At 42.7% G+C, this 26,307-nt stretch overlaps 1 protein-coding gene across 1 annotated transcript in view; it reads right to left on the bottom strand.

The window, feature by feature from the left end:
- The window catches only part of LOC112072826 (rho guanine nucleotide exchange factor TIAM2-like), an 82,616-nt gene extending 57,044 nt beyond the window's left edge, over positions 1-25,572 (bottom strand). The window contains exon 1 of the mRNA XM_024140224.2: positions 25,320-25,572. The gene's annotated coding sequence lies outside the window, so the exon portion shown is untranslated. The remainder of the gene's footprint in view (positions 1-25,319) is intronic.
- Positions 25,573-26,307: the final 735 nt, after the last annotated feature.

Genomic DNA, 26,307 nt, shown 5'->3' with positions numbered 1-26,307 from the left:
ACACACACACACATACACACACACACACACATACACATACACATACACACACATGGAAGATCAGGGTCAGAGGAACAGGGTGAGAAAGACAGAGAGAGAAGAAGAGGGCCCATTGTTGGCCACAGGTGTCTGGCTGCCTGGGATGGTGAAAGGGTACAGACAGGAAGAGGACATTCCTAACATCCATCGCTCATCTCTCACACATATTAGTCTGTGTTATTTTGAGCTTCTTTATTCAGACACAAAGAAACTGGTTTTACATGATCCTGCTGTATCTCTCCCAAGCCCGAGGGTGACTGACTGACTACTTTGCAGTGCCTGATCAAATAACACCAGACATTCCCGGAAATTATTTTCCCCTTGCGCTCTGCCAGTACATTTATTCATTTCAAAACAATTGCCTAGCTGTCAGTGTCGGCAGACAGTTTGCGTATCAACAGAGTTCTTCATTAAGACATGTTGCCTTAGCTCATCTCCCAGGCTGGTAGCTGGGGTGGGACATGCTGGGGGTGGGTTACATGGGGAGAAGGTAGACTGGGGTTGTCCCCCAAATGGCACCCTATCCCCTATATAGTGCACTACTTTTGACCAGGGCCTATAGGGCTTCGGCCAAAAGTAGAGCACTAGGGAATAGGTTGCCATTTGGGGGACAACCTGAGTTGTGGTGGGTGGGATGAGGACTGAGAGGGCAGCAGCATGGGAAAACACAAAGGAGCTCCGGTATGAGTAGAACAGGCAGGCAGGGTGGGAGGTTGGGCGCCTGGAACCAGCAACCCAGCAACCCAGCAACCAGGGAACAGCTCTCTGTCAGAAAGAGGGAGAGAGTGCCTGCTTCCTCCCTATCCCGGCAGTGCCTGACAGGGGGCCTTGTGCTCCCAGTGTGGGCAGACAGGTGGGGCCCCTGAAACCCCTGTTACGTTTGGTGTGGTCCTGCAGCTGCTTCCTCCTCTGGACCCCATCAAACCATTTAGAAGGGCAGAGGGGAGACTTTGAGTAGGGAGACCTGGGTAATATTATGCACCTGAGGGTCTATTTATAGGACTGTGTTGGTCTGGTGTGGTCTAGTTGTCTTGATAAAACTGTGTTGGTCTGGTGAGGTCTGGTCGTCTTTGATAAAACTGTGTTGGTCTGGTGAGGTCTAGTTGTCTTGGATAAAACTGTGTGGTCTGGTGGCTAGTTGTCTTGAATAAAACTGTGTTGTCTGGTGTCTGGTCTTGATAAAACTGTGTTGGTCTGGTGAGGTCTGGTCGTCTTGATAAAACTGTGGTTCTGGTGTGGTCTAGTTGGTCTTTGATAAACTGTGTTGGTCTAGTTGTCTTGATAAAACTGTTTGTTTGGTCTGGTTTGTCTTGAATAAACTGTGTTGGTCTGGTGTTGTCGTTGTATAAAACTGTGTTGGTCTGGTGGTGGGTCTAGTTGTCTTGATAAAAACTGTGTTGGGTCTAGTTGTCTTGATAAAACTGTGTTGGTCTGGTGTGTGGTCTAGTTGTCTTGATAAACTGTGTTGGTCTGGTGTGGTCTAGTTGTCTTGATAAAACTGTGGTCTGGTGTGGTCTAGTTGTCTTGATAAAACTGTGTTGGTCTGGTGTGGTCTGGATACCCAATTTTGATTTGTCCATAAGTCTGAATATGACTGCTCAGGCCAAATGTGGTCTGGTGTTTTATTCATACTCATAAAGAGACAGATTCAGAGTTCAGATAAACACGTGCAACTCAGATTTTTTGCGTAAATCGTTCATTGATGTCAATGGGAGTTCAATCTGAGTTCAGCTAGCGGCTCTCAATTAAAATACTGCCCATATATTTCACTAGTAAGCAGTGTTTCTCTTATTCACTTATTCATCATCTGTTCCCAAAACAAAGTTGAACCCGTATCTACTAACCAGACTATATTTGACCTGGTGTTAAATCTAATCTGACTCTCTTTAGCCACATCRAGCCCATTTCCACGCTAGGCCTCAACCTGTCAATTTCTCCAACACCAGTTAATGAATGGTTAACTAAGTTAGCTGTCAATTAACGTTGGACCTCATCGATCCATCACTGTACCTGAGCATTCTGTTGTTAGCAAACATGATGGGGGTTGAGGTGAGGACACAGACAGCATCCCAAATATCACCCTATTCCCTATTTAGTGCACAACTTCTTTACCAGGGCCCATCAATGTTTGGCCAGGCCTGTGCGGTGACTTACTCTGATGGATTCAGACTTTCTCTGACGATTGATAGAGCAGTCTCCATAGTGATGCTCACTTCTTTATACTGCATCTGTATGTCTTATAGTGGAAGTAGTTGTGGGTGTCTCTTGTGTGTGTGTGTTCACACCTGGCAAGCCTTTGTACATGCACTCTGCCAAAACATTACACAGTTACAGTCACTCACCCTTCTAGATAATTAAAAGCAGTCTAACAAGGTCTAGGCTAGCTAGTGCTAGACATATTTTTCGCCAATTAGCTTCAATTGGCTGGTGTGCAACCATGGCAAAGTTGGTTTGACATTTGGTAGTCTTGCTCTGGGGCTAGTTAGGGGCCGTGAATAAATTACACAATGTAAATGGGACAATATTTGCATGTTGCACATCTTTTAGTTGTCTTATTAAAAGCTTTCGATATTTGTATATGAATTTCTAGAATGTATAGTTCGTTTGAGGTTTTTAATTCATTGAAATTTGGAGAGATTGTCCTTTAAAAATATTGTCCCATGTACATTGTGTAATTTACTGATGGTCCCTAACTAGCCCCATAGAGATATCGAATGTCAAACCAAATTGACCCKGAGGAATTAGAGTTCTAGCCAATGAGCTTCAGCCCCTTGCCATTTCAGTGACAGCTAGCAAGATGCACACACAGCAGACAGAGAGAGAGGGCAATGGCGTGGGGTGCACATATCTCCACATGTGACGTAGTACGCAATTTTTGGGGACCCTTTTGGCTCGTGAGCACTACATTCAGAACTACTGGCTAAAAAGTATACAAAAGTACTGGTGACAGAAAGATGCTCTCCATTTGGGCTGATCTGTGACCTGCTAGCACCTCAGCYTTACACACAACAGACAGGAAATAGATGTGGGAAGGATGTGGTTCTGTAATACAGGAGATAAACAGTAATGAATAGACTGTACACAATTAGCATAGCATGAATCCAATACAATAGCACAGCAGGAGCACTGGTAAGGACTGTGTAAATATAAAGCTAAGATAAGCAAACAATTAGCATTTCCTGGTTGCTACAATTATAATAGTTTGCCTAGTTTCAGTTTATGTGACAAAACAGGTAAGTATAGTCATTGTACCATCTAAACCACTGTGAAATATCTTTTCCATAACCAAAATATTGTATTTTCAGCTGTTTGAAGCTGGTGTCCAAAATCYAAAGTAAAAGAAGCAAAAACTAAACTTAACAATGGGAAGCATAGAAATAGGGCACATAGAACAGATCTACCACTTGTACACCAGCTGTTTATTTCACTTTGTTTGTTATCCATTTCACTTGCTTTGGCAATGTAAACATATGTTTCCCATGCCAATAAAGTCCTTTGAATTGAATTGAAATTGAGTGAGAGGCCAGTTTATGGTACCCCCAGTCACTCAGGCTCTGGTCATGGGGAGTGGAGTGTGCAACTTGAAAGGATTGTGAAGTGCTGATAACAGTTACCGGCAGGGAATTAGTAACAACTGGAAAATCTTTTAAAATGCTGCAGCACCTTCAGGTTGTGGCCGGGATTCCACTCAAAGGTCCTTGYAACCACTGCATTCAGAACTGATGTGTTGACCAAAATCAAAACATAAGATTCATTTGCACACAAACAAAATGTGATTTTTCGACATTATGTTATGCTATTTATTAATTACTTTATTCAGGCATTCAACTCATCCATGATGGCATGATCAGTCTGTCAGTTACTATACYGTGGGGAAGAGTTAACACGGTGGGTGTATATTCAGCACACGTTTTCAGATTTGGCCCATTCATCTCTAGTCAGAGGCAGAGTGAGGCATGCTGGGTTTGCTCCAGCAATAGCTTAGCACTTGGGTCCGAGCTGTGTACCGCTGTGCAACACCACACACACTAATGAGCAGGATGTGCTGGTTAAGGCTAAGCCCCATGTAAACACAGGGATACCACAGGCAAACCCGAAGCCTTCCCTAACGCKCAGATCCGCACAGAAGAATGCACGTAAGCACACATGCGCACTCTAAGTACTTTGGGCTTGGAGTCAATTCAGTATTTATTTTTTGTCACTTTGGTACTAGTTTCACAAGTATGTGGTACATTTTCACAACTCTTAATACAAAACTCCAAGCTGGTCACACTTGTAACGCAGCCAGTCTTTCATTCAAAACCTGTCCTTGTGCATTCATTTGGATTGTAAACATCTCTCCACACAACCATTGATTCAACATATACGTTTATTGTGACATGTAATGAGAACATTGGTTTAATCACCAAAACAACATAATGATATAATTTAGTAGTTTTAACTACCAGTTAATCCAATAGCAAACATTGCAAGATACAAGGTTCACATTTTTCCAAATGTATTACAAATAAAAATCTGAAATACCTTATTTACATACGTATTCAGACCCTTTGCTATGAGACTCGAAATTGAGCTCAGGTGCATCCTGTTTCCATTGATCATCCTTGAGATGTTTCTACAACTTGATTGGCGTCCACCTGTGGTAAATTGATTGGACATGATTTGGAAAGGCACACAGCTGTCTATATAAGGTCCCAGTTGACAGTGCATGTCAGAGAAAAAACCAAGCCATGAGGTCAAAGGAATTGTCCGTAGAGCTCAGAGATAGGATTGTGTCAAGGCACAGATCTGGGGAAGGGTACCAAAACATTTCTGCAGCATTGAAGGTCCCCAAGAACACAGAGCCTCCATCATTCTTAAATGGAAGAAGTTTGGAACCATCAAGACTCTTCCTAGAGCGGGGGAGAAGGGTCTTGGTCAAGGAGGTGACCAAGACCTTGATGGTCGCTCTGACAGAGCTCCAGAGTTCCTCTGTGGAGACGGGAGAACCTTCCAGGACAACCATCTCTGCAGCACTACACCAATCAGGCCTTTATGGTAGAGTGACCAGACAGACGACACTCCTCAGTAAAAGGCACATGACAGCCCGCTTGGAGTTTGCCAAAAGACACCCAAAGACRCTCAGACCATAAGAAACAAGATTCTCTGGGTCTGATGAAACCAAGAGTGAACTTTGGCCTGAATGCTAAGCGTCACGTCTGGAGGTGGCAGCATCATGCTGTGGGGATGTTTTTCAGCGGCAGGGACTGGGAGACTAGTCAGGATTTGAGGAAAAGATGAACGGAGCAAAGTGCAGAGAGATCCTTGATGAAAACTTGCTCCAGAGCGCTCAGGACCTCAGACTGGGGAGAAGGTTCACCTTCCAACAGGAACACGACTCTAAGCACACAGCCAGGACAACGCAGGAGTGGCTTTGGGACAAGTCTCTGAATGTCCTTGAGTGGCCCAGCCAGAGCCCGGACTTGAACCCGATCGGACATCTCTGGATCGGACATCGATCGGACATCTCAAAATCCATATATAGCAGACAAACCAGTTTAAAATCTATAGGTTTACCAAACGGTTAAGCGCAGTTGGATTAAGTGATGGTCAAATGTATTTATACAAATGAGAAGAGAATCATATGAAAAGTATTGTGAGCATTTCATTGTGAAACGCAATMACTTMATATGAAAGGTATTTCTAGATGAAACACTGATTAGGTTTGCTGAAAAAGTTACTGTGTGATTCTGTGTGTTGTATATAGTCAYTTGATAATGTGTTTAACGTTTTGAAAAAAACTGCCTTTTTGATGATCTGTTTTCAGTTTTGTACTAAGAGTTGTGAAATTTGACCACATTCTTGTGAAAATAGTACCAAAGCGATAAAAAAACTAAAGGAGTTCATTAACAGTATTGATCTGCCTTTTAGATGCCAAATGAAAGAAAAAAAAGTGTTTTAATTCCAGTGCAACCAACCTAAAACAGGAGAAAGGGACCAAGTGGTATAACGATTCCTGGATTTAATGGCTTAAAGTTGAATACTATCTGTCCAGAAGGTCACTGGTCATTTTAGGTGTAGAGGAATACAAACATTTTTCAAGTAGATGTGTCAATGTGCTGTAGAGCAGCTAAAAACCACATCCACCAATTGTATTCTCTGTTTTATTTCCCTAGTTTCTATTGTAGACGGTGCAGCCTTAACATGGCAGTATGGCTGCCAGAGGTCCACAGCCATGAAAATATTGGTTATCTTGTTTGAAACACCTCTGACTGTGAACACAGCTTAGTAATACTGTTGACCAGTCACTGAGAGGTGAGGGCTGACAAATACATTATCTTGAGACTTTCTCACTAGCACTGCTGACTTACGAAAACACACACACACACACACACACACACACACACACTATAATACACTGTACATGAAACATACTCACACAGGACGAGGTCACTTCCTGTGTCGGGGTAGGGCTATTTCCTCTCAGCTGGTCTCACCAATAGCAGGGCTCCGTTCCTATCTGACTAACAGGTCTCAGAAGGTCAAACATCCCGTCCACATGTGTTCCTGTGACGCTGTAGTACTGTAGTGTAAAACCTGGGAATGAACGCCCAACTGAAGTTTCATCGGAATAGCCTACAGCAGAGCCTACAGCAGAGCCTACAGCAGAGCCTACAGCAGAGCCTACAGCAGAGCACATACAGTGCATTCAGAAAACATTCAGACCCCTTTACGTTTTCCACATTTTGTTACGTTACAGCCTTATCCTAAAATGGATTCAGTAAATGTTCTCCGTCATCAATCTACACACAATATCCTATAATGACAAAGCAAAAACAGGTTTTTAGAAATGTTTGCTCATTTATTTCTACAACTTGATTGGAGTCCACCTGTGGTAAATTCAATTGATTGGACATGATTTGGAATGGCACACTCCTGTCTATATAAGGGACCACAGTTGACAGTGCATATCAGAGCAAAAACCAAGCCATGAGGTGGAAGGAATTGTCCGTAGAGCTCCGAGACAGGATTGTGTCGAGACACAGCTCTCGGGAAGGGTACCAAAAAATGTCTGCAGCATTGAAGGTCCCCTAGTACACAGTGGCCTCCATCATTCTTAAATGGAAGCAGTTTGGAACCACCAAGACTCTTCCTAGAGCTGGCACCCAGCCAAACTGAACAATTGGGGGAGAAGGGCCTTGGTCAGGGAGATGACCAAGAACCTGATGGTCATTATGACAGAGCTCCAAAGTTCCTCTGTGGAGATGGGAGAACCTTCCAGAAGGACAACGGGGAAACTAGTCAGGATCGAGGGAAAGATGAACGGAGCAAAGTACAGAGAGATCCTTGATGAAAAACATTCTTTCCAAATGCATTGTATTTCTGCTGCCTGCTTTGAGGAATACAAAGATTTCAAAATGTATTTCTAAACTGTGTACTGATTACTGAAAAGTGCAGCAGCACTTCACCAAGTTCTCCTCTGACTTCAGTCTCTTCTATCAGGAATCAAGTTAAGACCCAAGTGCAGACTGTGTGAAGTAACAAACGACAGGTCAAGGCAGGCAGGGGTCGATAATCTAGAGCAGAGGTCAAGGTACAGGACGGCAGGCAGGGTCAGGCAGGGGTCGATAATCCAGAGCAGAGGCCAAGGTACAGGACGGCAGGCAGGCTCAGGGTCAGGCAGGGGTCGATAATCCAGAGCAGAGGTCAAGGTACAGGACGCCAGGCAGGCTCAGGGACAGGCAGTGGTCAGGCGGGCGGGTACAGGGTCAGGTCAGGCAAAGGTCAAAAACCAGGAGGACGAGAAAAAGAGAGACTAGGGAAAACCAGGAGCTGAGACAAAACGCTGGTAGGCTTGAACAAACAAGACGTACTGCAACAGACACACAGGTATAAATATAAATGGGGAAGATGGGCGACAGCTGGAGGGGAGTGGAGACAAGCACAAGGACAGGTAAAACAGACCAGGGCGTGACATCTTCTCTCGTTTGATGGGAACACTTCTTTCCTGGCTTACATGAGATGCTGCCCTTCCAGGGAGTGTGAATGTTCAACATGGAGGGGAGAGTCACAGAGCTGAGTTTACCAGGAACCACAGAGGCTGAGTCCTAATTCTCCACCCTTTTCCAGAAGTGTGCACTTGCACGCTCCCCGTCATGGATATGATTGTTGTAAACATTGGCTGGAGTGGTTTTTCCATTATTGTTAAATTCATGAGACAGTGTAGTGTGCAAGGTGGAGAATCGGGACGCAGGAGAGAAGTCAGGAGAGCCTCACTCACTCCTCTCTTACACAACACTGAGAGAGGCTGGGTATGCAACACTGGGAAGGCTGGGTATGCAACACTGGGAGAGGCTGGGTATGCAACACTGGAGAGGCTGGGTGATATGGCAACATTGGAGAGGCTGGGGATCCAACATTGGGAGAGACTGTGGATCCACACTGGGAGAGCTGTGGATCCAACACTGGAGAGGCGTGGACCACTGGAGAGGCTGGATGCAACACTGGGAGAGGCTGGTATGCAACACTGGGAGAGGCTGGGATCCAACACTGGGAGAGGCTGGGTATGCAACACTGGGAGAGGCTGGGATCCAACACTGGGAGAGGCTGGGTATGCAACACTGGGAGAGGCTGTGGATCCAACACTGGGAGAGGCTGGGTATGCAACACTGGGAGAGGCTGGGTATGCAACACTGGGAGAGGCTGGGTATGCAACACTGGGAGAGGCTGGGTATGCAACACGGGAGAGCGGGATCAACACTGGAGAGGCTGGGTATGCAACACTGGGAGAGGCTGTGGATCCAACATTGGGAGAGGCTGTGGATCCAACACTGGGAGAGGCTGGGGATCCAACACTGGGAGAGGCTGGGGATCCAACACTGGGAGAGCTGGGGATCCAACACTGGAGAGGCTGGGGTCAAGGAGAGCTGGGGATCCAACACTGGGAGAGGCTGGGGATGATCAACACTGGGAGAGGCTGGGGATCCAACACTGGGAGAGGCTGGGGATCCAACACTGGGAAGAGGCTGGGGATCCAACACTGGGAGAGGCTGAGGATCCAACATTGGGAGAAGGCTGGGATCCAACACTGGGAGAGGCTGGGGATCCAACACTGGAGAGGCTGGGGATCCAACACTGGGAGAGGACTGGGGATCCACACACTGGGAGAGGCTGGGATCCAACACTGGGAGAGGCTGGGGATCCAACACTGGAGAGGCTGGGATCCAACATTGGAGAGGCGGGATTTTTCCCCCCAACTATGGAGAGGCTGGCGGATCCAACACTGGGAGAGGCTGGAGATCCAACACTGGGATAGGCTGGGGATCCAACACTAGGAGAGGCTGGGGATCCAACACTAGGAGAGGCTGGGGATCCAACACTAGGAGAGGCTGGGGATCCAACACTAGGAGAGGCTGGGTATCCGGCCACACAGAATGGACAACAATAAGGACTGGAGCCAGAAAGGAGCAGGACACGATGCCAAAACATCAACTGAGAGAGATACCACTGAACAGTGCTGATGGAGAACAAATAAGAAGGAACGTGGGGGAGTGGGAAAAACTGACACACAGGGGAAAAGATGTGTATCTGACTCACATACATTTGTTCATACACTTGTTCATACACATGCTTGAACACACATACAGTACACACGCACCCCCCTTTCCAACCCTTGCATTTTTATTTGGGTCAAGGAAGGTTCCCAGATATCCATTGTGGGAAGCAGCCTTTTGGGGGCCCTAAACATATTTGGTTGGGGGGGGCACCCACAAAGCGGGCAAAACATTTTAGTGGCCCCCCTCTTGACGGCGGAGAGAACGTTTTTACATTTTAAAGTACATTTCCACACATGTTGCCACAGGGCTTAGAGAAAATGTTGCAGTTTTAAAGCAAGTTTTCTGCAATTCTACACATTCTGCCACCAGGCGGAYAGAAAATGTTGCTATTTTATAAAAAATGCCATGCAATTCTACTCATTTTGCCATGGGGCGGAGAGAAGAATTTGCCATTTTAAAGCTAATTTCCTGAAATTCTACACATTTTGCCATGATTTATGCCATGTCAATACAATATCTGAGTGAGTGACTAACAAAATCAATGTGGGGCCCCTGGGCACATGACCTTCGTGCCTGGTTGGTAATTTGGCCATGATTACTACTAAGTTTAGATAGCTGGCTAGACTAAGTTACCAATCACATTTTTTTGTTGCTTACATGGGCTAATTGGGTGACTGTCAGTGACTGACATAACAAGAGGAAAACTAATGATGCACAACATTTCGGCCCTGGTCAAAAGTAGTACACTACATACACTGTAAGAAAAAAAGATAGCGATTCAACATACAATTGTAAGGCAACCAGCTGCAATAGGATTGTGTGTTCACTCAACAAAAATGTTCTTGGGCAAACTCGCAACAAAAAGTTTGAATCAACATAATTATTCGTTTTTTCTATAGTGATGGCTGTCTCCCTGTCCCTCTCACCAGGGAATATGCCTCTGCTGGGTTAGGGAGATGGATGAGTCCCCTGGGCGACCAGAAAGAGCAGGATAAGAACAACTGTGACATTCATGGACATTGTCCACGTTAAGAGAAAATGAGTTTGAGGATGGATTTTTAAGTGGCGCATGGAGGCTATAAATATGTGTATGTCTGTGTTTGTAAACAAGCAGAGGAACTTTTTGTGCTCTGAAGTGTGGGTATTCCCGGAAATGTGTGTGTGTGTGTGTGTGTGTGTATATATACACTGCTCAAAAAAATAAAGAAACACAATGTAACTCCAAGTCAATCACACTTCTGTGAAATCAAACTGTCCACTTAGGAAGCAACACTGATTGACAATAAATTTCACATGCTGTTGTGCAAATGGAATAGACAAAAGGTGGAAATTYTAGGCAATTAGCAAGACACCCCCAATAAAGGAGTGGTTCTGCAGGTGGTGACCACAGACCACTTCTCAGTTCCTATGCTTCCTGGCTGATGTTTTGGTCACTTTTGAATGCTGGCGGTGCTTTCACTCTAGTGGTAGCATGAGACGGAGTCTACAACCCACACAAGTGGCTCAGGTAGTGCAGCTCATCCAGGATGGCACATCAATGCGAGCTGTGGCAAGAAGGTTTGCTGTGTCTGTCAGCGTAGTGTCCAGAGCATGGAGGCGCTACCAGGAGACAGGCCAGTACATCAGGAGACGTGGAGGAGGCCGTAGGAGGGCAACAACCCAGCAGCAGGACCGCTACCTCCGCCTTTGTGCAAGAAGGAGCACTGCCAGAGCCCTGCAAAATGACCTCCAGCAGGCCACAAATGTGCATGTGAAATTTATTGTCAATCAGTGTTGCTTCCTAAGTGGACCGTTTGATTTCACAGAAGTGTGATTGACTTGGAGTTACATTGTGTTGTTTAAGTGTTCCCTTTATTTTTTTGAGCAGTGTATATATATATATGCCTGTATGCCTTTGTGCGTGCCTGTGTGTGTAAGCGTATGTGTTTGGGGGCTGGTGGTGAGGGGGATGAATCAGAGGGGGCAAGCGACGGGACTTATCTTGTGTGGGAACAGGGAGTAGACGAGACTGGAGAGCATAACGGTAGGACTTTTAGATCGGTAATGAAACGCAGCTGTGGCCAAGCCAGGCCCATACAGACATGAGGAAACAAAAAGCCATGTTCTTGGACTCTCAGAAGAAAGGGGGAGGCCTGTTTATGATGTAATAATGCTGCAGAGAACAGTGGATCTGTGTAACAGAGCAGCCACTGTAGGTCCTGTTCCTGTCCCTCACTTCTGCACAACAACACCTTCCACGCACAAAGCAATGTTAGTTAGCTAGCCACCAATCTACTTTTGGGTAAGAATGGAGGTAGGGGATGTATTCTGAGAGCACTTCAAGAGAAAACAAAAGAGCTCTTGTATCATCATTCTGACACTCAGCAGAATGAAATGATAAGATATGAAAAGATGACGTGCTTCCCTGGGTAGAGCTCTCCCAATGCACATTGAGGAATAGAACAATGAACATGTTTCATGGCGTCAACTTTACACTTATTTCAGAGATGGAAACAAACCTTGGCCCATCTGTGGTCTGGTCTGGGTAAGCGGCTGCCTTGTTTAGAGGGGGTTACAGCGCTGCGGCTGGACGAGATTTAATTCTGTTCTAATGCCACGCGCGCACTCAAAAAGAAAGAAGGGATACTGGTGAGTTGAGTTGGGTTAGGGTTTGCAATGGACCGTCATTATCCCAAATGGAACATTGATAAGATCAAATTTACTGTGAAATGGCATCGCTGAGAGACCCTAATGGGAGCCACGAGTTTCCAGTGTGGCTGGAGGATGGGGACCGCTGTGCGTATCGCAGGCTGTTTTTTCCAGCCCAGTCAGGAAAAAAACATTACCCCTTACCCAAACCCCCCTATACTCTAGTTCCCTTCTCTACCCCCATCAGGTTTCAACATACTCACTGGGCCCAGTGGGGGAGACCATGGAGACAGAGGACGACCTAAATTACAGCTGTGGGTAACACAGTAATCCACATTATCATGAGGTATACGCTGCTGATTTCCTCTGGACTTAATGTATATATGGTTCAAACGCATTAAGAAGGAAAGAAATTCCACAAATTAACAAGGCACACCTGTTAATTGAAATGCATTCCAGGTGACTAGCTCATGAAGCTGGTTGAGAGAATGCCAACAGTGTCCAAAGCTGTCAGTCATCAAGGCAAAGGGTGGCTACTTTGAAGAATATAAAATATAAGATACTTTTTTGGGTACAACATGATTCCATATGTGTTATTTCATAGTTTTGATGTCTTTACTATTATGTAGAAAATAGTACAAATAAAGAAAGACCCTTGAATGAGTAGGTGTCCAAACTTTTGACTGGTACTGTATATACGAGACAGACGTCTGGCCTGGCAATCCATGTCTATGTTTTGGAAGTGCAGATCATCTAACAGTGCTGTAGACTTTACGTCTCATAGTTGAGAGAGGATGCATATTATGAACTGTGTAGCTACCAACTGCATGACAACATAGACTTTACATCTCATAGTTGAGAGAAGATGCATATTATGAACTGTGTAGCTACCAACTGCATGACAACATAGCTTGAAGCACTTCGATATGAGCAGCAAGTGTAACAGAATCTCTGATTGGCTGTAATTTAAAAAGATATGTATTAGGATCCCCATTAGCTGACGCCGTAACGCTAGCTAATCTTCCTGAAGTTCAACACCAATTAACAAGACATTACAAACAACCACAAATCAAGACTTAACAAACATTCAACAAGTAGACAATACAGACAATAAAAATACCTGACAGTAAACACATTTAACATTCAGTTGATGCTTTCTATTTCCTGTCCAGTCATATGGTCTGTCACATTAGATGTTCTTTCTATTTCCTGTCCAGTCATATGGTCTATTCTATTTCTGTCAGTCATATTGGTCTATCACATTAGATGTTATTCTATTTCTGTCAGTCATATGGTCTATCACTTAGATGTTATTTCTATTTCTGTCTCCAGTCATATGGTCTATCACATTAGATGTTCTTTCATTTCCTCTCCAGTCATATGTCTACCAGTCATATGGTCTATCACATTAGATGTTATTTCTATTTCCTCTCCAGTCATATGGTCTATCACATTTTTTTCTTGAAGGTAGATTTACTTGTTGCCTGAGAAATATGGATTGGTAAAGAGTTCCATTCAGCAATGGCTCTATATAAAACTGTAGATTTAAGGCTATTTGTCCTTGGCTTGGGTTGTCTTAGCTGCCCTGAATTTGCCTGTCTGGTTTGGTGGTTATGCGTGTTGCTAGTATGTACTAACTGGCCTGAAAAATACTGTGTTTWAAAAAATATATATAACATTCCTAAAGAAAATCAGAAGACTGGATAGTAATTTGTTTTCAACGTGAAGCCATGAGAGATTCTGATGCATTTGGATAATATTCAGTTTTTTTATATATCTTTCTTTGCTGCAGATGACCATATAACTAGACAGTACTCTAAGTGTGATAGGACCAGGGATTGAATCACCTGATTCAGAGTGCTAGATGTTACATACTCTGAACCTTTTCTTGTAACAGCAATTCCCTTACCCATCTTAACAATATTATCTATGTGTTCTGACCATGATAAAGCTGAGTCCGACATGACGCCTAGTAGTTTTTTTTTCTCCCACTTGCTCTACATGATATCTATTCATTGACAAATTCAATTAGGTTTCATCAGCAAGCATATCTTGAACCAAATACAATACATTTAGTTTTAGAAATGTTCAACACCAATTTGTTCATATCAATTCTTAGTTCTTAGTTCACTACATCTGTTAGCTCATTACATTCTGATGCTGCGCTATACATTGTATAGTCATCAGCATGTTTTACCACTCTTGCTTTGTTCATTACTGAAGGTAGTAAATCATTAGTAAAGATAGAGTAGAGAAGTGGGCCTAGGCAGCTTCCTTGAGGAACACCACAGTGCATATCTTTATTGTTTGAAAAGCTACCGTTAAAGAACACATTTTGCCTTCTCCTGGATAGATGGCTTTCCATCCAGTACAGAGCTGCGACTTAAAATCATAACATTTGAGTTTACCTAGTAACAGTTCATGATCAATTACATCAAAAGCAGCACTGAAATCTAGCAACACTGCACTAACTTCCTGTTATCCATTCTCTTTAACCAATCATCTGTCATTTTTTCTAAGGCCGTACTCGTAGGACGCCAGATTTATCTTCAACCTTTTTGGCATAATAACGTTCAATCATTACATTTCTCAGCTCATCATCAATCCAGGGGGCATCGTTTTGACCTCACAGTGCATTTTCTTAAAGGGGGATGCTTATCAGCTATACTCATAAATAATTTCATAAACAAACTTAGTGACATTTCAGGATCATCCTTACACACTTCTAACCAGTGCACATTCTTAATCTCACCCACAAGGGTTCAATCAGAGTCCTGATTGAACCCTCTGTAGGACCATCAGTAGCTTGTTTTCCTAGTGAGTGCAACCAAGTTATGATCACTACATCCTAGTGCCACTGATACAGCTTTAGAACAATGTTCAGCCATGTTAGTAAAAATGTGATCGATACAAGTTGATGATGTGATACCGGACTGTCGCACATTAAAGGGTAATATGTTCAAGTGAGAAATAAATGATGTATGACTAATTCATATTCAGGTCTTTTAAAGTCTGGCTCTTTGTTGCTGTCAGAGAGTCCCCACTGGGCTAATGCCAGTCCCTGAAATGACTTGAAACACTGAAACACTTTGCTCAGCTTTATCCACAGCCATTTGCTTTTCCCTGACGTGTGAAAAAAAAACAAGATGGTGTCTTGCCAAGAACAATATTTGCCTTGTTTAATTTGGGTTAAGGTATGCTGCTCAGACAGCACCCTTCCCTTCCTCTCCATGTTGACTTTCAGCATCATATACTCTATTACGCTCAATGGGTTCTTCGTTCCCAAAATGTGCTCTTTCACCTACCTCGAGCCAGTCACGTGTTTTTGGCATAGCCAGCACAAAAGAGCAGCGTTCCACTCCAGTCTCAATTTCTATCAACATTGGGTAGAACATATTGTATTGTCCATGATGTTAACAACAAGATAATTATCAACCACTGTTCTTCTATCAAGATGATTCCCAAAGAGAAATGTATAGATTAATATTACCACCCCAGTCAGATMTTTTAGATTTTTATCAAAACATTTATTTAAAACTATTTCTTTCAATGTCTGACCTCTTCCAGGTCAACAATAAACTCTTTATTATAAAGAAAATGTGAACCCAATGATGTTTATTGGCCAGGAGCATTTTAATAGTTGAATAGTTCGGTCTGCCATAATTGAATTTTACATGAGTGAAATAAGATTGTATCAGGGCTGTTCTCGTGCCTTATAATGCCATATGTATATAGGGTCTCCATTGTGGGATTACAAGGCCTCTTCATCCTCGGTACACCCAGTCCTAATGTTGTGCGCGAGACTGCTTAGCGAAAAACAACAAAACCCAGGACAGCTAAGCCTATATCGCATTCTTCCATCGTGAAAAAGTGCCGGCTTGCATGAGAAAATAGGAGATAATTAGGTAGAAAATCCACCGCACATTCCGCATGGCAGCAGTTCAGCCAGCTGAACACAGAGGGCCCTTCTTCTGCACTGGAACCACAAAGACATCAAGGCAGTTTACCACTGGATCTGGGCTGGATGAGGCTGCTGGGCTACGTGCCTGTGATGACTACCTAGTGGAAAAATGAACCCCTTATCCTGGGACTACACCTCTTGATGCATCTTATCCTCTTTACATGTACCACTCAAAGTTATCTCTGACTGACAAGGAGCTCTTAGGAGCCCTCACGTAGGAGAACTACAAGAACATATAAAGGATTTGGTCCCACACTGAAAATGTTCTGAAAGTGTTGCTACCATGTGACTCTCTGATCAACTCCACAACTCTGTTACATTTTTTAAATAAAATGTTGTCTTGTGTGCAGAGACCAGGCTGCTACTGTAAGTGAGGCTTCACTACTGTTCATGAGGAGCGGTGCACGCTGCGAACTCAGTCAGCAAACATTGGCAACAAGAGGCTAGTATGTAGAAGCAACATAAACTGTACACGGTCCAAACCCCACCTGCACAGCCTAACAAAAGTCCTGGTGAAAACTCAGGTGACACTCCTTTAAAATAGTTACTTACTGACTGTAGCAAAGGATACCAATGCATTTCTATTCGGGTTAAAAAGTGGCGATTAATCCATTTAATTATTTCACTGTTGGGGAATAATCTTTGATTCAACTCGTGACTGAACTGCTGTTTATTATTTCAAACCTCTCCCAGCCACGTCTCTCGTCATTCATTCTGCTGCTGACAAAAGCACCTGAGGCCTCATTTATAACAGTTGCGTAGAATTTACACTAAATATCTGCGCGTGCCATTTCTGAAAAGACTGTTCACGCACAGAAATATTGAGATTTGACAATAACGCCCTTATTTGCTGTCTACTTGGAATTAGGCCAAGACAGTATATCTAAAGGAAATAGCAATGGTGAACTTGATCAAATGTCTTTGGAGGTACTTGCAGAATGTTTTCTTATGCAGGGACATTTGCTGTAGGCMATCTGACCGCTTCTGAAAGACAAAAACTATTGTAAATTGTTGTGCACCTGTAGACCGTTTGAATTCAATAATGTTTTGCATTTACTGTTTTCCCGAACCTAAATATGCTACATTGCCTGCGAATTCTGAAACGTATACTCCTATTTATTTTTTACTAGAGTAGGCTATACTTAGTGGTAGTAGTCTACACACTTCAATGCAAAATATCAACTGTCTGAACATTCACCTGTTAAATTCTACTGTATGTTATAAACCATCCTCCCTTTCTCAGAGCAAGGAGAGCAAAAACTTGAAATTATAATAGCCTATCTAATAGGCCCAATTAAATGAGAGATGCGCATGGTAATTTGTTTTATGGCTACTTCGGGAATATGAACTCATCATGGCCATGAAAGGTGATGAATTTATTCTGCAATGGTTATGGTGTACACTGAGTATACATAACATTAAGAACACCTGCTCTTTCCCTGACATAGACTGACCAGGTGAATCCAGGTGAAAGCTATGATCCCTTATTGATGCCACTTGTTAAATCCACTTCAAGTAGTGTAGATGAAGGGGAGGAGCCTGGTTAAAGAATGATTTTTAAGCCTTGAGACAATTGAGAAATTGGATTGTGTGTGTGTGTGTGTGTGTGTGCCATTCAGAAGGTGAATGGGCAAGAAAAAAAATATTTAAGTGCCTTTGAACAGGGTATGGTAGTAAGTGCCAGGTGCACCAATTAGTGCCAAGAACTGCAACACTGTTGGGCTTTTCACACTCAACAGTTTCCCGTTTGTATCAAGAATGGTCCACKACCCAAAGGACATCCAGCCAACTTGACACAACTGTGGGAAGCACTGGAGTCAACATGGGCCAGCATCCCTGTGGAATGCTTTTAAAACATTGTAGAGTGCATGCCCTGARGAATTGAGGCTGTTCTGAGGGCAAAAGGGGAGGATGCAACTCAATATTAAGAAGGTGTTCCGAATGCTTGGTATACTCAGTGTATGTATGATGTATTATGTTTAGAAATGAAATATAGTCTATGAGAAATTTGACATTATTAAGACGTAGCCTACAAACGTCAATGGAAAAGGTGAACTGTCGGTTCTACTGTTAAACTGCGCATCGGATCACATAATACTTGAAATAGCTTATCTATTTACTATGCTACTGTGAAGTGGTTCCAGATAAATGAGAGATGGGATGAATGGTAGCCTATCCTAACTTGTTGTTGGCCTATAGGCTATTTTCGCGAGTTTGAAACCATCACAGTCAGAAAAGGTGAGGAATTTATTCTGCAATGATCATGGAAATGAAATAAATAACAGGAAATAGATGCCTATTTCTAAGTATTTTAGAATGCAAAGYTAAAATAAATTGATCATAGCTGTTCTCACTAATGGCAAATGACTGCATCTTGTTATTATATTGAAGAAAAATATAAACGCAACATTCAGCAATTTCAACGATTTTACTGAGTTACAGTTCATATAAGGAAATCAGACAATTGAAATAAATTCATTAGAATGTCCATGGATTTTACATGACTGGGCAGTGGCGCAGCCATGGGTGGGTAGTCCCACCCACTTGGAAGCCAGGCCCAGCCAATCAGAATTAGTTTTCCCCCACAAAAGAGCTTTATTACAGACAGAAAATACGGAAAATATCCATACGGAAAATATTTACACAAGAAGCAACCTAGTATCACACAGTCAAACGCAGATGAAGAAGCCGGATGTGGAGGTCTTGGTCTGACCGGTTGGACGTACTGCCAAATTCTCTAAAACGACYTTGGAGGCAGCTTATGGTAGAGAAATTAACATTCAATTCTCTGGTGGACATTCCTGCAGTCAGCATGCCAATTGCAAGCTCCCTCAAAACTTGAGACATCTGTGGCATTGTGTTGTTGGACAAAACTAAACATTTTAGAGTGGCCTTTTATTGTCCCCAGCACAAGGTCCACCTGTGTGATGATCATGCTGTTTAAATCAGCTTCTTGATATGCTACACCTGTCAGGTGGATGGATTATCTTGGCAAATGAGAAATGCTCACTAACAGGGATGTAAACGAATTTGTGCACAATATTTTAGGGAAATAAGCTTTTTGTCCGTATGCAACATTTCTGGAATCTTTTATTTCAGCTCGGGAAACATTGGACCAACACTTTACATGTTGCATTTATATTTTTGTTCAGTGTGTATTTAGCTTCCTGTTTTGTTATGAATAAGAGTGTCATCATATATTTAGCTACCTGTTATGTTATGAATAAGTGTCATCATATATTTATTTACCTGTTTTATTGTTATGAATAAGTGTCATCATATATTTAGCTACCTGTTATGTTATGAATAAGTGTCATCATATATTTATTTACCTGTTTTATTGTTATGAATAAGTGTCATCATATATTTAGCTACCTGTTTTATTATTAAAACTAAGTGTCATCATGTATTTCTGCACAAGGCTACTACTTGGCTTTTGCTTTCTTGCAATGCAATATGTCAACCACTAGAAACTTTAGTACACATGGTCTAAAGTTTGCGGGAGGATAAGCACATTTTCAAGTTTAGTTTTTATAAATGCCAACTTTTGCGTGAAAACTGTATAAATGAGGCCCCTGCTATCTTTTGACTGCACCACACCATCCACTTAACTGTTCACATTTACACACATGTTCCTCCTTCTGTGTGCATATGATGGCAAGGTAATGAGGATGCTTGTTGCTTGCAATGCCACCCTTGTCTCTTTTACTGATTTACAGAGCAAGAAATTCAGCAGGAAAGTCACCTCATGTTGACCGTAAAAACGTCTCTTTCTCTTCAGCCTCTAATAAGCGTCTGGAAATCCCCCCCCAACGTGGCTTGTTGTGCTGCTGAAGCTGAGTGTGTGAGGGGCTTGGGCAGGCTAAAGAGCACACAAAAGGCCAACTGGAGTCCTGGAGTGCAGCGGTAGGCAGAGCAAACACAGCACAGCACCACCACAGGATGGAAGGCTGGGGCATGCTGCCGACTGACGGGCACAAAGAGAGCGCTGTCATGGAAACCCAAAGCCCATAGTGACTAACCACTCCACTGCCTTGGCTTTATCCATCTGTAGGTACACTGCATCTGCACACACACAGACTTTTATTTGGATGCCGCTAGATTACAGGGTTMACTTTTTCTGGAGGGTGTTGTTCTTAGGAAAGAATGTATATATTGATTGTGGATTAGTCAAGGATTTATGCTGAGAAAATATATGATGATGTTTTTGTGCTTAGGAGTCTGGTGCKAGCTTTACTTTACTAAAACAAATTTGCCTTAGCGAATTGGTCGATGTTATCTACTGATTGCAGCCAATTGGACCCAGTGTTTGACTTCAATTGAGCGTGAMCGCAGACCATTTACATCTGGTTATCTGGGAGCAAACCTGGCTGGCCCAGCGTTGGCCAGGCCTGGTTATTGATGTTGGTTGGTTCACCTGATTATTGTTGTCAGTATGTAAGCATATGTCGGTCTAGCATAGCTGTTGGAATGTTGCATGGGGTCCAATATCGCCCTCTTTGACTGGTGTCCAAGACCAGGGACTGGCTCTTCGTTTGCTTTGGGCTGACCAGTTTTCTGACTGGGTTCAGCAAGGGACCAGGGAGTAAACAGTTTGGTTTCCAACTTCTAGCATGTGTCAGAGAAKGCAACAATTATGTCAATCAGGGATTCTTCTGCAATTGAAATCTTGGGCAAGCAGCCTAAGCTTTATTTCAGGTCGCCTAAGCCCCCAAAATTTGGAAATAGATTTTTGGGATAGAAAAACAGTTTCAGTGTAAATGTAAACAACTAAACCAGATATAAAGTATGTAGAGAGAATTCAAAATTCCCAAAACAATGAATTTAGCAGTATAGATGTTGTTATTATGTTTGAGCAAAAGAACACAGCATTAACCATGGCAAAATGCATAGAATTACAGGAAATGTGCTTTTAAAATGAAAAATATTTTCTCAGCTCCATGGTAGAATATGTAGCATCGCAGGAAATMTGCTTTAAAACTGCAAAGTTTTCACTCAGCTGCATGGCAAAATGTTTAGAATTACAGGAAATTGGTCTTAAAAATGCAAAAATATGTCTACACCAAGATGGGGGCATCTAAAATCTTCTCTCAAATTTAGCCTCGCCGACCGCTCCCCCCCTGCCACGCCCACCACCTAAGCCCTTTTTTGATCCAGAAAAAAACCCTGGTCAATGTTTGTAATTCTTGTGTAAAATGTTTTKTTTTTGTTATGTCTACTTTCTTCCACCAGACCAAATAAATATTATAATGAAATGTGACCCAAAGTTTCTCTGCAAAGTTACGATAGCTTTGACCACAAGTCGCCCAATATCCTTACAAGAGGTTTCTTTTCACGTCGAATGAAATAAGGTTGGACAATGGCCATACTGTCATGGCTGTCATGGAGTATTCAATAAAAGTGTTCTGAATTGCTATTATCTCAGAGGGTCACACATGAAGACTTTCTCGTTTGCTCATTTGACAGCAGTCTTTATGGCCAAGAAGTCACCACCTCAATGGCCATATGGTCAATGACCAGCTGTTACAGCCTTATTATACACTGAACGAAAATAAAAACGCAATGTAAAGTGTTGGTCCCATGTTTAATGAGCTAAAATAAAAGATCCCAGACATTTTCCATACACACACACAAATATTATTTCTCTCAAAGTTTGTGCACAAATTCGTGTACATCCATGTTAGTGAGAATTTTTGCCTTTGTCAAGATAATCCATCCACCTGATAGGTGTGGCATATCAAGAAGCTGATTAAACAMCATGATCATTACACAGGTGCACCTTGTGCTGGGGACAATAAAAGGCCACTCTAAAATGTGCAGTTTTGTCACACAACACAATGCCACAGATGTCTCAAGTTGAGGGAGTGTGCAATTGTCATGATGACTGTAGGAATGTCCACCAGAGCTGTTGCCAGATAATTCAATGTTCATTTCTCTACCATAAGCCACCTCCAACGTCATTTTAGAGAATTTGGCAGTACGTCCAACCGGCCTCATAACCGCAGACCACGTGCAACCACGCCAGTCCAGGACCTCCACATCCGGCTTCTTCACTTGCGGAATCGTCTGAGGGGGGGGGGGGGGGGGGGGTTTTTGTCTGTAACAAAGTGATTTGGTGGGGAAAAACACATTCTGATTGGCTGGGCCTGGCTCCCTCTTTGGGTGGGCCTGGTTCCCAAGTGGGTGGGCCTATGCCCTCCCAGGCCCACCCATGGCTGCACCCTTGCAGAGTCATGTGAAATACATAGATTAGGGCCTAATGAATTTATTTCAAGTTGCTGATTTCCTTATATGAACTTTAACAGCAAAATCTTTGAAATGGTTGCATGTTGCGTTTATATATTTCTTCAGTATAGACAGACCAGGGACTTTATGTATCAAGRGTCTCYGCGTAGGAGTGCTGATCTAGGATCAGTTTAGCCTTTTAGACCATAATGAATAAGGTGATCTGGACAGGAGGGACCTGATATGCTTATACACATGGCCCCAGCTATATCTTATGAGTGAGCTTCTCAGCTCCATGAAGTCTCATTGAGTTTGCATATCAAACGTATTTGGCATTTTAGATAGAAACTGTTTGATCTATAAAAAATAATTTGTTCCCACCACATCACAACATTCTGTAGATGCATTTGTCATTAGTAATTCCTGTCTTGTGCTCTTAATGGTTAGGCCTACATGGACAATGGAAGCTTTACATATGAATAGGAGGAGGTACCTTCAGTCATGTGTGAAGACTTGTTTCCCCATATGTTGTCTAATGACTTAACGACATTGTGTTGGAGCAAGTTAATGAATAGTGGGCTGGATGGTTTGTTGGTTTCTAAACCTGGCTTCATGCTCATGTGCTTTGCTAATGACAGAATTAAGGGTGCGTTAATGTTATCTGACCGTTACAATTCCATTGATCGCAGTCTTATAAGGTAACCCGACGGGCCGCAGATGGCTCTATTATTCCATTTACATTGTTTGTCATCTGAGTCTGACTGGACTTTGTGCAGCTGGCTATACACTCCCGTCCCCTGGCGAATGGCTCGTACTTAAAATATCCTCCATTCAGGTTGCAAAGGCGTCGATTTCCTCTTTAACTAGCTTTAATGGCGAGACTCCAAAAGAAGAACTGGAAAAATATGCGTACTGTCTTAATAAAGCACAATTRTCCACCACAATGCTAGAGTGGCTAATGCTACTTCCTGATGTTCGGTCAATCAGGTTGCAGCAGTCTGTTACCCCTGGCTGAACGCTATATGCAAGATCAGGAAGTAGCATTAGCTACTAGCATGGTGGTGGAATAGTTTTTTTCCTGCCGGCTRGCCATTAAAGCAAGTTGAGGAGGAAAACGATGCGCCTGCAGTCTGAATGGAGGATGTTTTATGTACGAGCCGGTCCCCAGGGACACACGTGTATAGCTAGCRGGCTGCATAAAGGCGTCCGCATGCTTCCCAGACTAAAAAGTTTGGAAGAGTTTGTCCATATATGACATTTTGTGACGTTTTTGTTCATTTTGGAATTCGGTGTCGTTTTTTTTGGCTGTTCGGGCAAAATAAAAAATTCTGGAGGCAAGCCGAAGTCTACGCCCCTTCTTCGGTGACTGGTCAACAGTAGGGATTATTCAATAATGTCTTTGTTGTCATTCAATGAGAGACGACTACTTTTCATGCAATTTTTTTCAATGATAAATACTGCACCAAACAGTTTAGTTAGATGTAAAATTGAGTGACTAAAATCTCCTCGGCAAAAACGTAAAAAGAATTGACCGATTTCTTGAATTAGTTTAAATGAATTCTGACTATTTTGAGGAAGTGTACACTGGCTACGGCATCTTTTTTCTTGTTTTTCAAGCAAAGGTCTTTTAAGGGAGTGTGCGACTCCTTTGGTTCGGGGCCTGTCTAACTGAATCATGCTGACGCTTTCAAGAATCCAGTTGGACGCAGATGACAAACGACGTAAATGGAATAATAGTGACATCTGCAGCTGGTCGGGCTACCTTATGTGTCATAGAAATGCATTGGTATCATTTGCTACAGTTTGTAAGTATCTTTTTAGTGAGCATAAACTATCTGAGTATAGTTGTAATGGCATCATAACAGGTCATATTTATTGCATCCATTCAGACAAATAATTCAGACTGTCAGACGCAGTAGCCTCACTGTCCAAAAACCACAGTAAGACAAGAGCCACAGTTATTTATAGTAAGTCTTGGTTTGGCCCCTACAATTACATCCAGATCACCCACCATGACCACAAGTGCCGCTATGCCATCTCCTCTGCGCTCTGCTCACACACAAGACATATCGATGTCGATTAACATAAAGGTGTTACAAAATAATCTTCCAGAGTCTTTTTGTTGTATGACCATTTTATGATTRTCACTAAGTATTTGACAGTAACATGCAGACCACACTGCTCGCGTCGCGTGCGCGTGCATTGCAAAATAAATGTACACATACATGTGTACACAGTGCCCCTGTGACAACAATTTTGGACCCCCTTGTGGCCCCCCTAAATGTGGAGTATGAAATCATTTTTACATAACTAATTTTTGCTATTGTTCTTTTTTTACATCCGTTATTAGACAGTGGCAAAGATGATGATTATGAACATGGTCTTTTGCCTGCTAATGCCCGCAATGCAGTGAAGAAAACAATATGACAACAATAACGTCTAATGTAACTGGCCACTCTAACAGTACAACTGGCCCCAGCTTGGCCCCCCCAGTTGAAATGGTCTAGAACCGCCACTGCTGGTGTGGGTGGATAAAATCCACGCAAACACACGAGCGGTCTGGTCAGCATGTAACACGACTTTTACTCAATGAATCCCTCCATAAATGATTAATAAACAGATGTCAAGTGAGCCTTACAACAGGACCAGTCACATGCAAGCCAAGCGCACTGTGACATGTCATATCACGCTGAAGTTGCTCGAGGAGTAAACACTTTTGGGGAAATGTTGATACATTTCTCACACACGTGAGAATATGGCTATGCTGCTAATTTGTGGATACTATTCGACAATTGCGTGAGAACAATATAAATACTTCTAGACTAACCAACAATGTGTCCCGAAAGCAAATTCCGGAGAGACAATACAATTGTTATCTGATCAACGCTGAAACAATAAAATCAAGATAATTTATCAATAGTTAAACTCACCCGTTTTAAACCCACGGTAGCCTAAATCCGGAGGTTGCACGATCGGCAACAATTGCAGTTACTCCATAATTTCTGCACGAATTACAGATCTTCAAATGACACAAAACTTTACTGGAGTCCTAATCAACAAAACTCTGACTGTTCGATCTAAACAACTCCCGGAAATTAAAATGCTGTCTAAGCAATGAACAGTAGCCTAGCCTATTCTTCAACAAATGTACAATAGTATGCTCATCAATACATTGAGGGAGGAGGACCTCAACCATAGTAGTTGTATCGGTGGAAACCACACCCCCGCAGTGGGACGGATGCGCTCTTCATTTTTCTATGGAGCATGAACATGCCATAATACATTTCCTAAGGAATAGTAACAACATTAATAACATATCGTTTCTCAAATTCATATATGCCTCATTCTTAATCCTTCACTTTTCTCCATGGTGTGGAATCCTGCTCCCACAAATTGACAGTCCTAATTTGTCTTCATTACCTCTTCCAAAAGTTTTAAGAAAAAAGATTGCAGTCAGAGTGCAGTATAACTGCAGTATGCTGCAAATACTATGTCCAAAATAAAAAAACGTTTTACTGTGTAACTGCAGTACACCACAGTTATTCTGCACTTTTACTGCACTTTCAAAACTGGAATATTTTTTTGTAAGGGTTACTAAGTGTGAGGAGAAGCTTCAAGAATTTTCCATATCTTGACTAGACTACATTTAAAAGATATCTGCACACAGGATTCTACATAGTGCTATTATTAATGTTTAACTCTTTAAGTACAGCATGGCAAGTTACAATACACAGTAATAACAAAGGAAGCTGCAATCTAAAGCCATTGAAGTGTGACCAAGTGGACCCTACACTCTTAGGAAAAAAGGGTTCCAAAAGGGTTCTTCAGCTGTCCCCATAGTACATTTTTMGGGGGTTCCAGGTAGAACCCTTTTTGCTTTCAGGTAGAACCCTTTTTGGTTCCATGTAGAACACTGTG

This window comes from Salvelinus sp. IW2-2015, unplaced genomic scaffold (assembly GCF_002910315.2).
Source record: "Salvelinus sp. IW2-2015 unplaced genomic scaffold, ASM291031v2 Un_scaffold2053, whole genome shotgun sequence".
NCBI classification, from domain to species: Eukaryota; Metazoa; Chordata; class Actinopteri; order Salmoniformes; family Salmonidae; genus Salvelinus; species Salvelinus sp. IW2-2015.
The sequence above is the reverse complement of the archived record's forward strand: the minus strand, read 5'-3'. Positions and strand labels throughout refer to the sequence as shown.